Genomic DNA, 13,281 nt, shown 5'->3' with positions numbered 1-13,281 from the left:
AGTGACGGAACTAGTTCGGTGTGTGAACAATGATTCCGGAGTTCCCCAACGCGGAGCTGATTTGACACGCATGGACAAGCTGCCGTGGGGACGACGTATTTTGGAGCGTCTCACGCTTCGGCCTAGCACGGAACAACGAGCGACCCTCGATCGGCGCCGATAGTTTCCCGGAACGGCACCCCGCCAACGCCGTCGTCGGGCATCAGAGCGCGGTTGCCTTTGTGTATGTAAACTGATCTGCAGAGCAGCGGCGAGTTGGTGATAAGTAAACGAACGGTCGCCGCGTCGTAGGACCGGCGCATCGAGTGTATAAAAACTGTGGTTGTGCGAATGCTGAGGACACTTCTCTTGAGCAGTCATGTTAGACTGAGTCACTTCTCTCATGCAGTCATGTTGGACTGATACTCTTTTTCTCAAGCAGTCATGTTAGACTGAGTTAATTTCTGTAAATAAACCCCTTTTCCTCGTTCTCGATGAGAAGCAGTTCTTCACTTCATCAACGATCTCAGCGTAAATAAGTTGGACGACGGCATGGGCCAGCTACCTTCGAATTCATGCCGTACTCCAATCTTGGCAAAGGACCACGGACGATGGGATTGAGCCCCCAATCCTGACAGCTGGCTGACAGCGGTGGGATGGACTTTGCGACATGGTGCTGTATCTGCGGTGAGTGCTTGGTTTTTGCTTTGACTCTCTAGGCTTCATTTTGTGGTTGTTCTGTTTAAAACAGTAGGGAAGCTAGATTGTTGCGTGTTAGCTAGGTTGTGTTTTCCTAGCTAGATTTAGAGAGCAGAATCAAGGCAGTAAAGCAGCAGTCATGGAGTTAAGGACACTGCTGAGAGACGAGTTGTTGATTGTTGGTGAGGAACTGGGCCTAGATGTACGCAAGGAAATGGTCAAATTGGAATTATTGGAGCTAATTTCCAATCGGGCCAGTGAGGAAGATATTGAAATGGGATTGGAACTTCTCAAAAAGAGAGAGAAACGGGAAAAAGAAAGAGAAGAACGGGACAGAGAAAACCGAGAGAGAGAGGAACGCGATAAAGATCGCGAGTTTCAGTTAAGGAAAATGCAACTTGAACTTGAAAGCAAACGTTTGGAGTTGCCTCAAGGAAGTGAAGGCGCTCTGGGTCGATCAAGTGAGGCAGAATCGTACCGCATGGACAGGCTATTAAAGCCATTTGAGGTCGGGACCGACATAGGCTTGTTCCTAAGCAATTTTGAAAGGACTTGCGAGAAGATGAACTTCGGCCCGAGTACATGGCCACAGCGGTTGCTGTCTATGTTGCCGTGTGAGGCGGCGGAAGTAATCGCCAGATTGAGTGCTCAGGATGCATATGATTATGCAAAAGTTAAGGCTAGTCTCCTGAAGAAATACCGCCTTTCAGCCGAAGCTTTTCGGCAAAGGTTTAGGAGCACAGGCAAGAAAGATAGCGAGGGCTATCCGGAGTTTGCATATAGCTTAAAGGCCAACCTAGTCGAGTGGCTTAAAAGCGCGGAAGCGTACGACAGCAGAGACATGATCATTGAATGCATGTGTCTAGAGCAGTTTTACAAAACCATCCCCCAAGCTGTGAAACTGTGGGTGCAAGACAGAGGTAGTGTAAACACTGTGGAAAGGGCGGCTGAATTAGCCGAAGAGTACGCAACCCGTAGAAAGTTGAACGCCGAGGAGGGAAACTGGGACGGTCGAAATGGACCGCGGAAACCATTTCCGTTCAAAAAGGGTGCGCAAACTAGATGATCGAAGCCTGTAGACATGGCGGAAAAGCCCGCAGAAAAGAGCGAGGAGAAACTTAACGGAGAAACCGCACAAGAACAGAAAAGAAAGTTCGGATCTTTTAGACCAATTCGCTGTTACAAATGCCACAAACTGGGACATATAGCTGTAAACTGCGAGAAGTCTAGCGTAGTTTTTTCCTACGTGGAGGAAAAAGATGAGAATATGGAACTTTTAAGTCCATATCTCCACGACCTGCAAGTTAATGGAAAACCATGCCGAGTGCTAAGAGACAGTGCCGCCACGCTGGACATTGTCCATCCGTCTTACGTGATGGTAGATGACTTCACCGGAGAAGTAGCATGGATAAAACAGGTTGTAGAAGAACACAGCGTGTGTCTGCCCATGGCCAAAGTCAAAATCAGTGGACCATTCGGGGAGCTAGAGACTGAGGCTGCAGTTTCCAAATTTTTGTCACTGCAGTATCCCTACATCTTTTCGAATCGTTCGAATCAGTTACTGCGTGACAGAGGGCTCAAACTGGGAGAGGGCATAGTACAGGCATTGACCCGAGGTCAAGCTCGTAAGATCGCGGCGCTTTCGGCTGAAAATGCTCAAGCTCCTCCAGCGGAAGCAGAAAAGGGGATAGCTTCAATACCCGAATCCGAGCTAGGCCCGAGGGACAAAAGAACAGTTGAGGAGAGCCTGCCAGCTGACCAGCTCAATGAGAGCGTAGCACTAGAGGGTCAGAGTTCTAGCCTGCAGGAAGAGCAAGTAGACGCGCTCACAAGCGAGACAGGGTCGTTATTATCACCGGCCTCAAAGAACTTTGATCAACTCTTATGCGTGGATAGAGAGTCACTGGCAGCTGAGCAAAAGAATGATGAGAGCTTAGCTAAATTACGTGACACAGCTAAAGAAGGCATTGCTAGGCGCAACGTAACGATACATGAGAAAGGAGGATTGTTGTATCGGCATTACAGAGATCGAAAGGGTAGGATTTTAGATCAGTTAGTCATACCTACTAAGTATAGGCAGGACCTTTTGAGTCTTTGTCATGGAAATGGGTGGTCCGGCCACCTAGGCATAAACAAATCAAAGGAAAGATTGCTTATGGAATACTACTGGCCTGGCTGTTTCAAAGATGTAGAAAACTTTGTAAGATCATGCGACGCCTGCCAGCGTTCTGGTAAACCAGGAGAGACTTGGAAAGCTCCACTGAAGGTAGTGCCCTTAATAACAGAGCCTTTCAGACGACTGGTAATAGACACGGTAGGGCCTCTTCCAAAAACAAAATCAGGCTACAGGTACTTGTTTACCATGCTGTGTCCGGCTACCAAATTTCCAGAAGCAATCACTTTGAAAGAGCTCAGCTCCACCGAAGTAGTAGACGCGCTTTTGACAGTGTTTGCACGAGTTGGGTTTCCAGCCGAAATTCAGGCAGATCAAGGGTCAGTATTCACGAGCGCACTGACTTCCACATTCTTGCAAAAGTGCGGGGTAAAGTTAATACACAGTTCTGTCTATCACCCTCAGTCAAACAGTGTAGAGAGGTGGCATTCGGTGCTTAAGCGAGTTTTGCGCGCGCTGTTACAAGCACAAGGAGGACTGGGAGAACTGTCTGCCGGCAACTTTGTTTGCTTTGCGAACGGTTCCACATGAGGCGACAGGGTTCTCACCAGCAGAACTAGTGTATGGGAGGACACTCCGGTCTCCACTGAGAATGTTAAGAGAGATGTGGGAGGAAAGAGGGGAGAGTCCAACAGTGGTTGAATACGTGCTAAATTTACTGGAACGGCTAAACGCAACCCGAGAACTAGTCGGAAAGAACATGGAAATAGCTCAAAGGAACGCCAAATTCTATTACGACAAGAATGCGAGGCTTCGTACGTTTAAAGTCGACTTAACGATGAAAGCGGAAAAGTGTAGGTTTGGTTGTTCGCAGGTTACTTATCTGGGCCATGTTATCGGTCAGGACATGAGACGGCCGGCTGAGCTGAAAATAGCTACGATTGGAGAATTTTCTCAGCCGCGCCCGAAAACGGACCTTCGTTCATTTTTGGGACCTGTGGGGTACTATCAACAGTACATTCCGAGTTACTCGCAATTGGCAAGTTCATTAGCAGACGCCCTCCGAAAGGGAGCACCGAGTAACGTACACTGGGATAAGGACAAAGAGAACGCTTTCCAAAGTTTGAAAACGCTATTGGTTTCTCACCCTGTGCTTCGCGCACCAGACTACCCAAAGGAATTCAAAGTTCAGTGCGAAGCAAGCGATAGAGGTATGGGCGTGGTACTTAGTCAGGTCGGCGACGATAACGAGGAGCATCCTATCCTCTATGCCAGCCGTAAACTAAATGTAAGGGAGGAAGCCTACAGCGCTTCAGAGAAGGAATGCGCTTGTTTGGTTTGGGCCGCCCAGAAGTTGTCGTGTTACTTGTACGGAGCGAAGTTCATCTTCGAGACCGACCACTGTCCTCTGACGTGGCTCAATCAAATGTCACACAAAAACGGCCGCTTGCTCCGATGGAGCCTCACTCTCCAAGAGTACAACTTCTCCGTTAGATATAAGAAGGGAAAGTTGCATAGCAATGCGGATGGTTTGAGCAGGCTAATTTGAATTCTGCGTTTGAGGGTCCTGCCTAAATTTTGGGGTTACTAGTGTTAGCTTTTCTTTAGGCGAAGAAAATCCCTTCTCATTCAGCAGAATTCCCTCCATTAATTGCTGAATTTGTCAGCAGGAATTTGCTTCAGAAATTTGCATAGTGAAATGTAGCATTTTTTTTGTTTCTGCACTTATGTTGTTGTTGTTTTTTTTTGAAGCCTAGCGAGTCTAAAGTGAGAGCCAATGCGCGTCATCTCGGCGCAGAGCCGTGTTGTGGGATTCATTTTGCAGTTGCCTGTCCTTGTTGGATGTTTTGGGGCGGTGACATCAATGCACAAGTGGTCGCTGCGAGCCAAGACATCAATCCCCCCCTGACCAGCAGCCGTTCTCTTCCTGCCTAGCGGTTGTCAGCGCTAGACAGTCGAGACTTTCCGGGCCCTGGAGGCGCTGTTGTCAGGATTGGGGGCTCAATCCCTTCGTCCGTGGTCCTTTGCCAAGATTGGAGTACGGCATGAATTCGAAGGTAGCTGGCCCATGCCGTCGTCCAACTTATTTACGCTGAGATCGTTGATGAAGTGAAGAACTGCTTCTCATCGAGAACGAGGAAAAAGGGGTTTATTTAACTCAGTCTAACATGACTGTTTGAGAAAAATAGTATTAGTCCAACAGGACTGCATGAGAGAAGTGAACCAGTCTAACATGACTGCTCAAGAGAAGTGCGTCCAACAATCGCACAACCACAGTTTTTATACACTCGATCCGCTGGTCCTACGACGCGGCGGCTGTTCGTTTACACACCACCAACTCGCAGCTGCTCTCAAGACCAGTTTTCAGACACAAAGGCACACACATTCCGAAGCCCAAGCGACGGCGTTGAAGGTGGTGCCGTTCCGGAAAATCGACGCCGCTCGAGGGACGCTCGTTGTTTTGCAACATGCTGAACCGTGAGAGCGCAAAAATAAGACGTTCCCGCGGTAGCTTCTTCAGGCGTGTCAGATCAGCGCCGCGTTGAGGAACTCTGGAATCATTGTCCACACACCAAACTCGTCTTGTCACAATGTCGAAGCGGGCTGGAGGAAGGCGGCGGATTCCAGCGCAAAGGTCGCTTCTTTGAACGCCTCGCAGCTGCAGCGGCGGAGAGCGGGAGGTGCGCGTCTTGCACCCCTTGTCGTAATCGGGTGGCAAGGTGACAATCTTGTTGTGCAACCCGCCGTTCTTTACAGCGCCTCCATGGCCCCAAAAGTCTCGACTGTCTAGCGCTGACAACCGCTAGGCAGGAAGAGAACGGCTGCTGGTCAGGGGGGGATTGATGTCTTGGCTCGCAGCGACCACTTGTGCATTGATGTCACCGCCCCAAAACATCCAACAAGGACAGGCAACTGCAAAATGAACCCCACAACACGGCTCTGCGCCGAGATGACGTGCATTGGCTCTCACTTTAGACTCGCTAGGCTTCAAAAAAAAAACAACAACAACATAAGTGCAGAAACAAAAAAAAATGCTGCATTTCACTATGCCAATTTCTGAAGGGAATTCCTGCTGACAAATTCAGCAATCATGGAGGGAATCCTGCTAAATGAGAGGGGATCTTCTTCGCTTAATAAATTTAACACTAGTAACCCTAAAATTTAGGCGGGACCCTCAAACGCAGAATTCAAATTAGCCTGCTCAAACCATCCGCATTGCTATGCAACTTTCCCTTCTTATATCTAACGGAGAAGTTGTACTCTTGGAGAGTGAGGCTCCATCGGAGCAAGCGGCCGTTTTTGTGTGACATTTGATTGAGCCACGTCAGAGGACAGTGGTCGGTCTCGAAGATGAACTTCGCTCCGTACAAATAACACGACAACTTCTGGGCGGCCCAAACCAAACAAGCGCATTCGTTCTCTGAAGCGCTGTAGGCTTCCTCTCTTACATTTAGTTTACGGCTGGCGTAGAGGATAGGATGCTCCTCGTTATCGTCGCCGACTTGACTAAGAACCACGCCCATACCTCTGTCGCTTGCGTCGCATTGAACTATGAATTCCTTTGTGTAGTCTGGCGCGCGAAGCACAGGGCGAGAAACCAATAGCGTTTTCAAACTTTGGAAAGCGTTCTCTTTGTCCTTATCCCAGTGTACGTTACTCGGTGCTCCCTTTCGGAGGGCGTCTGTTAATGGACTTGCCAATTGCGAGTAATTCGGAATGTACCGTTGATAGTACCCCACAAGTCCCAAAAATGAACGAACGTCCGTTTTCGTGCGCGGCTGAGAAAAATCTCCAATCGTAGCTATTTTCAGCTCAGCCGGTCGTCTCATGCCCTGACCAACAACATGGCCCAGATAAGTAACCTGCGAACAACCAAACCTACACTTTTCCGCTTTCATCGTTAAGCCGGCTTCCCTCAACCGTGAGAACACCTGTTTGAGGTGCGATACGTGTTGTTCCCAGCTGTCCGAAAAAATGGCCACATCATCAAGATAAGGTAAGGCGAACTCCTGCAAGTCCTTTAGGACAATATCCATTAACTTAGAGAAGCTAAACGGCGCGTTCTTCAGCCCGAAGCTGAGTGCGAGAGGGCGAAAAGTGCCTACAGGCGAGATGAATGCGGCATAGCGGCTGGCACTTTCGGAAAGGGGAACTTGCCAGTACCCCCGCACGAGATCTATAGTTGAAATGTATTTAGCAGCGCTAACTCTTTCAATTCGTTCCTCAATGTTGGGTATCGGGTACAGCTGATCCCTAGTGATCGCATTTAACTTCCTGTAGTCAACACACGGACGAGGGTCCTTGTTAGGGGTTTCTACGAGTATTAGCGGTGACGTGTAGTCACTCTCAGCGGGCTCAATAACTCCCAACTCTAGCATGCGCTGTATCTCTGCCTCCATAATCTCTCTCTGTCTTGGAGACACCCTGTAAGGTTTTGATCTTACAGGTTCGGCAGAGGTCAGCTCAATTTCATGCTTTATCAGTTCGGTTCTACCCGGCCGATCGCTGAATCTGTCGAGATATTCCCCTAACACCCCTTTTAGCTCATCTAGCTGCTCGGGTCTTAGAGCATGCGAGCTTACCGAGTGTTCTACTACTTCTTCTAGGCCGATTTCAGAGTTGGAGGTTGCCCTATCCTCCTTAAACTTGGTACCAATGCCATCCGGCTCTTTGACAGTATAGTTAACGACTCCGCTCCGCTCTACATACGGCTTCATCAAATTACAGTGATATATCCTCACTTCCTTCCTGCGACCGGGCATTCTCAAAGCATAGTTAGTTTCTGAAAGTTTGTGCAACACTTTAACGGGCCCGTCCCAGTGAACTTCGAGCTTGTTCTTTCTTGAAGGTTTGAGGATCATTACCTGGTCTCCGGCGTTAAACGTACGAAGCCTCGCATTCCTGTCGTAATAGAATTTGGCGTTCCTTTGAGCTATTTCCATGTTCTTTCCAACTAGTTCTCGGGTTGCGCTTAGCCGTTCCAGTAAATTTAGCACGTATTCAACCACGGTTGGACTCTCCCCTCTTTCCTCCCACATCTCTCTTAACATTCTCAGTGGAGACCGGAGTGTCCTCCCATACACTAGTTCTGCTGGTGAGAACCCTGTCGCTTCATGTGGAACCGTTCGTAAAGCAAACAAAGTTGCCGGCAGACAGTTCTCCCAGTCCTCCTTGTGCTCGTAACAGAGCGCACGCAAAACTCGCTTAAGCACCGAATGCCACCTCTCTACACTGTTTGACTGAGGGTGATAGACAGAACTGTGTATTAACTTTACCCCGCACTTTTGCAAGAATGTGGAAGTCAGTGCGCTCGTGAATACTGACCCTTGATCTGCCTGAATTTCGGCTGGAAACCCAACTCGTGCAAACACTGTCAAAAGCGCGTCTACTACTTCAGTGGAGCTGAGCTCTTTCAAAGGGATTGCTTCTGGAAACTTGGTAGCCGGACACAGCATGGTAAACAAGTACCTGTAGCCTGATTTTGTTTTTGGAAGAGGCCCTACCGTGTCTATTACAAGCCGTCTGAAAGGCTCTGTTATTAAGGGCACTACCTTCAGTGGAGCTTTCCAAGTCTCTCCTGGTTTACCAGAACGCTGGCAGGCGTCGCATGATCTTACAAAGTTTTCTACATCTTTGAAACAGCCAGGCCAGTAGTATTCCATAAGCAATCTTTCCTTTGATTTGTTTATGCCTAGGTGGCCGGACCACCCATTTCCATGACAAAGACTCAAAAGGTCCTCCCTATACATAGTAGGTATGACTAACTGATCTAAAATCTTACCCATTCGATCTCTGTAATGCCGATACAACAATCCTCCTCTCTCATGTATCGTTACGTTGCGCCTAGCAATGCCTTCTTTAGCTGTGTCACGTAATTTAGCTAAGCTCTCATCATTCTTTTGCTCAGCTGCCAGTGACTCTCTATCCACGCGTAAGAGTTGATCAAAGTTCTTTGAGGCCGGTGATAATAACGACCCTGTCTCGCTTGTGAGCGCGTCTGCTTGCTCTTCCTGCAGGCTAGAACTCTGACACTCTAGGGCTACGCTCTCATTGAGCTGGTCAACTGGCAGGCTCTCCTCAACTGTTCTTTTGTCCGTCGGGCCTAGCTCGGATTCGGGTATTGAAGCTATCCCCTTTTCTGCTTCAGCTGGAGGAGCTTGAGCATTTTCAGCCGAAAGCGCCGCGATCTTACGAGCTTGGCCTCTGGTCAATGCCTGTACTATGCCCTCTCCCAGTTTGAGCCCTCTGTCACGCAGTAACTGATTCGAACGATTCGAAAAGATGTAGGGATACTGCAGTGACAAAAATTTGGAAACTGCAGCCTCAGTCTCTAGCTCCCCGAATGGTCCACTGATTTTGACTTTGGCCATGGGCAGACACACGCTGTGTTCTTCTACAACCTGTTTTATCCATGCTACTTCTCCGGTGAAGTCCTCTACCATCACGTAAGACGGATGGACAATGTCCAGCGTGGCGGCACTGTCTCTTAGCACTCGGCATGGTTTTCCATTAACTTGCAGGTCGTGGAGATATGGACTTAAAAGTTCCATATTCTCATCCTTTTCCTCCACGTAGGAAAAAACTACGCTTGGCTTCTCGCAGTTTACAGCTATATGTCCCAGTTTGTGGCATTTGTAACAGCGAATTGGTCTGACAGATTCGAATTTTCTTTTCTGTTCTTTTTGTGCAGTTTCTCCGTTAACTTTCTCCTCGCTCTTTTCTGCGGGCTTTTCCGCCATGTCTACAGGCTCGGATCGTCTAGCTTGCGCACCCCTTTTGAACGGAAATGGCTTCCGCGGTCCATTTCGACCGTCCCAGTTTCCCTCCTCGGCGTTCAACTTTCTACGGGTTGCGTACTCTTCGGCTAATTCAGCCGCCCTTTCCACAGTGTTTACATTACCTCTATCTTGCACCCACAGTTTCACAGCTTGGGGAATGGTTTTGTAAAACTGCTCTAGACACATGCATTCAATGATCATGTCTCTGCTGTCGTACGCTTCCGCGCTTTTAAGCCACTCGACTAGGTTGGCCTTTAAGCTATATGCAAACTCCGGATAGCCCTCGCTATCTTTCTTGCCTGTGCTCCTAAACCTTTGCCGAAAAGCTTCGGCTGAAAGGCGGTATTTCTTCAGGAGACTAGCCTTAACTTTCGCATAATCATATGCATCCTGCACACTCAATCTGGCGATTACTTCCGCCGCCTCACACGGCAACATAGACAGCAACCGCTGTGGCCATGTACTCGGACCGAAGTTCATCTTTTCGCAAGTCCTTTCAAAATTGCTTAGGAACAAGCCTATGTCGGTCCCGACCTCATATGGCTTTAATAGCCTGTCCATGCGGTACGATTCTGCCTCACTTGATCGACCCAGAGCTCCTTCACTTCCTTGAGACAACTCCAAACGTCTGTTTTCAAGTTCAAGTTGCATTTTTGTTATCTCGCGATCTTTATCGCGTTCCTCTCTCTCTCGTTTTTCTCTGTCTCGTTCTTCTCTTTCTTTTTCCCGTTTCTCTCTCTTTTTGAGAAGTTCCAATCCCATTTCAATATCTTGCTCACTGGCCTGATTGGAAATTAGCTCCAATAATTCCGATTTGAGCATTTCCTTGCGTACATCTAGGCCCAGTTCCTCACCAACAATCAACAACTCGTCTCTCAGCAGTGTCCTTAACTCCATGACTGCTGCTTTACTGCCTTGATTCTGCTCTCTAAATCTAGCTAGGAAAACACAACCTAGCTAACACACAACAATCTAGCTTCCCTACTGTTCTAAACAGAACAACCACAAAATGAAGCCTAGAGAGTCAAAGCAAAAACCAAGCACTCACCACAGATACAGCACCATGTCGCAAAGTCCATCTCACCGCTGTCAGCCAGTTGTCAGGATTGGGGGCTCAATCCCTTCGTCCGTGGTCCTTTGCCAAGATTGGAGTACGGCATGAATTCGAAGGTAGCTGGCCCATGCCGTCGTCCAACTTATTTACGCTGAGATCGTTGATGAAGTGAAGAACTGCTTCTCATCGAGAACGAGGAAAAAGGGGTTTATTTAACTCAGTCTAACATGACTGTTTGAGAAAAATAGTATTAGTCCAACAGGACTGCATGAGAGAAGTGAACCAGTCTAACATGACTGCTCAAGAGAAGTGCGTCCAACAATCGCACAACCACAGTTTTTATACACTCGATCCGCTGGTCCTACGACGCGGCGGCTGTTCGTTTACACACCACCAACTCGCAGCTGCTCTCAAGACCAGTTTTCAGACACAAAGGCACACACATTCCGAAGCCCAAGCGACGGCGTTGAAGGTGGTGCCGTTCCGGAAAATCGACGCCGCTCGAGGGACGCTCGTTGTTTTGCAACATGCTGAACCGTGAGAGCGCAAAAATAAGACGTTCCCGCGGTAGCTTCTTCAGGCGTGTCAGATCAGCGCCGCGTTGAGGAACTCTGGAATCATTGTCCACACACCAAACTCGTCTTGTCACAATGTCGAAGCGGGCTGGAGGAAGGCGGCGGATTCCAGCGCAAAGGTCGCTTCTTTGAACGCCTCGCAGCTGCAGCGGCGGAGAGCGGGAGGTGCGCGTCTTGCACCCCTTGTCGTAATCGGGTGGCAAGGTGACAATCTTGTTGTGCAACCCGCCGTTCTTTACACTGTCAAGAATGGCGAGCTGTGAAAGAAGATTGCCACACAGTTACGACAGGGCGACACGACGCGCACCTCTCCCTCTCCGTCGCTGCAGCTGGGAGGCGTTCAAAGAAGCGGCCTTTGCGCTGGAATCCGCCGCCTTACTCCAGCCCCTTCGACATTGTGACGGAACTAGTTCGGTGTGTGAACAATGATTCCGGAGTTCCCCAACGCGGAGCTGATTTGACACGCATGGACAAGCTGCCGTGGGGACGACGTATTTTGGAGCGTCTCACGCTTCGGCCTAGCACGGAACAACGAGCGACCCTCGATCGGCGCCGATAGTTTCCCGGAACGGCACCCCGCGCGGTTGCCTTTGTGTACGTAAACTGGTCTGCAGAGCAGCGGCGAGTTGGTGATGAGTAAACGAACAGTCGCCGCGTCGTAGGACCGGCGCATCGAGTGTATAAAAACTGTGGTTGTGCGAATGCTGAGGACACTTCTCTTGAGCAGTCATGTTAGACTGAGTCACTTCTCTCATGCAGTCATGTTGGACTGATACTCTTTTTCTCAAGCAGTCATGTTAGACTGAGTTAATTTCTGTAAATAAACCCCTTTTCCTCGTTCTCGATGAGAAGCAGTTCTGCACTTCATCAACGATGTCAGCGTAAATAAGTTGGACGACGGCATGGGCCAGCTACATTCGAATTCATGCCGTACTCCAATCTTGGCAAAGGACCACGGACGATGGGATTGAGCCCCCAATCCTGACACCCCTTGTATGGGGGGGGAGATAGGGATAGTGACAAGGATGTTAACCACTCGTTTGGTGACTGCATCAATTTTAGCCATTCTCTGCCTCCTCTCCTCCCTCCTCTCGATCATTCTATCTAGTTTGCCTCAGGAATTAGGTATAGTAGAAAGGTAAGCGCTGCAATTTCTGCAATGGTTTTGCAGGGGCTCACGGATAATTACATTAGCTGTCAAGAGGCTAATGTGGCGATTGAGGTCCAGGGAGCTCCAGAGGGCATTGTGCATATTCGACACAGTGCAAAGGTCTAAATGAGTTTCTTGCATCTTCTTTCCCCTCTGCACTGCTCCTTACATGTATATACACACTCTGAACTACCCCTGACCCAGGCCATTTTTCATTAAAAAGAAAAAGCTTTGCTTTAAAAGAACACTGATTTGCGCATGGCAAAATATATCAAGGACAAGGGAGGGCAGGTAGGAGAATGGCCTCGGGAAGTCCATGCAGAAATAGAAATACAGAAATTTTAGAGGCCGCCGCACCGCTGAACGAACTGGTGAATGTTGAAGAGTGTAACAGTGACTAAAGGAAAAGATTGTTAGGAAGGGGATTGGAGTGATGGATAAGAGAAGGGGGAGAGACGCGCATAAAAGGCATCAAGAATGAAGTTGCCGCATAATTATGGACATTGGGAGAGTGCCTCGTCACTGTCCGATCGCTCAACACCAGACAGCCGTGGCCAGTCGCCTAGCTGAAGCTCACCTGCCACGTGGTAACACGTGCTGCTTGCTGTGGAAAGCCCATCCTAACTAAACGTCTCAGCAATCTTTTGAACAGATGGGTGTCGGGAGACACGACGCTTTCAAATCTCTCAGAGCTACTGGCCCTTATTTTACCACAAACAACAGATGCCGTCATTTTCACAAAGGCTTCTAAACAGGAACCAGCCCTGCTTCGGACTGTCTACCTCATCAGTTCCCGAATGTGATCAAATAACAATACGTGCGCGTGGTGACTACGATACCATGGTCACAAGTTATATGCAAACATCTCTTCAAACAAGTCAGACAGCAGGTCACCAAAAATGAGTGAAACTTGCATCATATGATACTATCGA

The 13,281-nt window shown here is 48.8% G+C and overlaps 1 protein-coding gene and 1 long non-coding RNA gene across 5 annotated transcripts in view; one reads left to right on the top strand and one right to left on the bottom strand.

Annotated features, from left to right (window-relative positions):
- The window catches only part of Oatp30B (Organic anion transporting polypeptide 30B), a 341,602-nt gene that overhangs the window by 14,313 nt on the left and 314,008 nt on the right, over positions 1-13,281 (bottom strand). The window lies entirely within an intron of this gene.
- Positions 1-13,281, top strand: part of LOC135920515 (uncharacterized) — a 30,584-nt gene that overhangs the window by 16,377 nt on the left and 926 nt on the right. The gene's annotated exons all lie outside the window — the stretch shown is intronic.

Source organism: Dermacentor albipictus, chromosome 5 (genome assembly GCF_038994185.2).
Source record: "Dermacentor albipictus isolate Rhodes 1998 colony chromosome 5, USDA_Dalb.pri_finalv2, whole genome shotgun sequence".
NCBI lineage: Eukaryota > Metazoa > Arthropoda > Arachnida > Ixodida > Ixodidae > Dermacentor > Dermacentor albipictus.
Note: the sequence above shows the minus strand (reverse complement) of the source record. Positions and strands in the feature narration are given on the sequence as shown.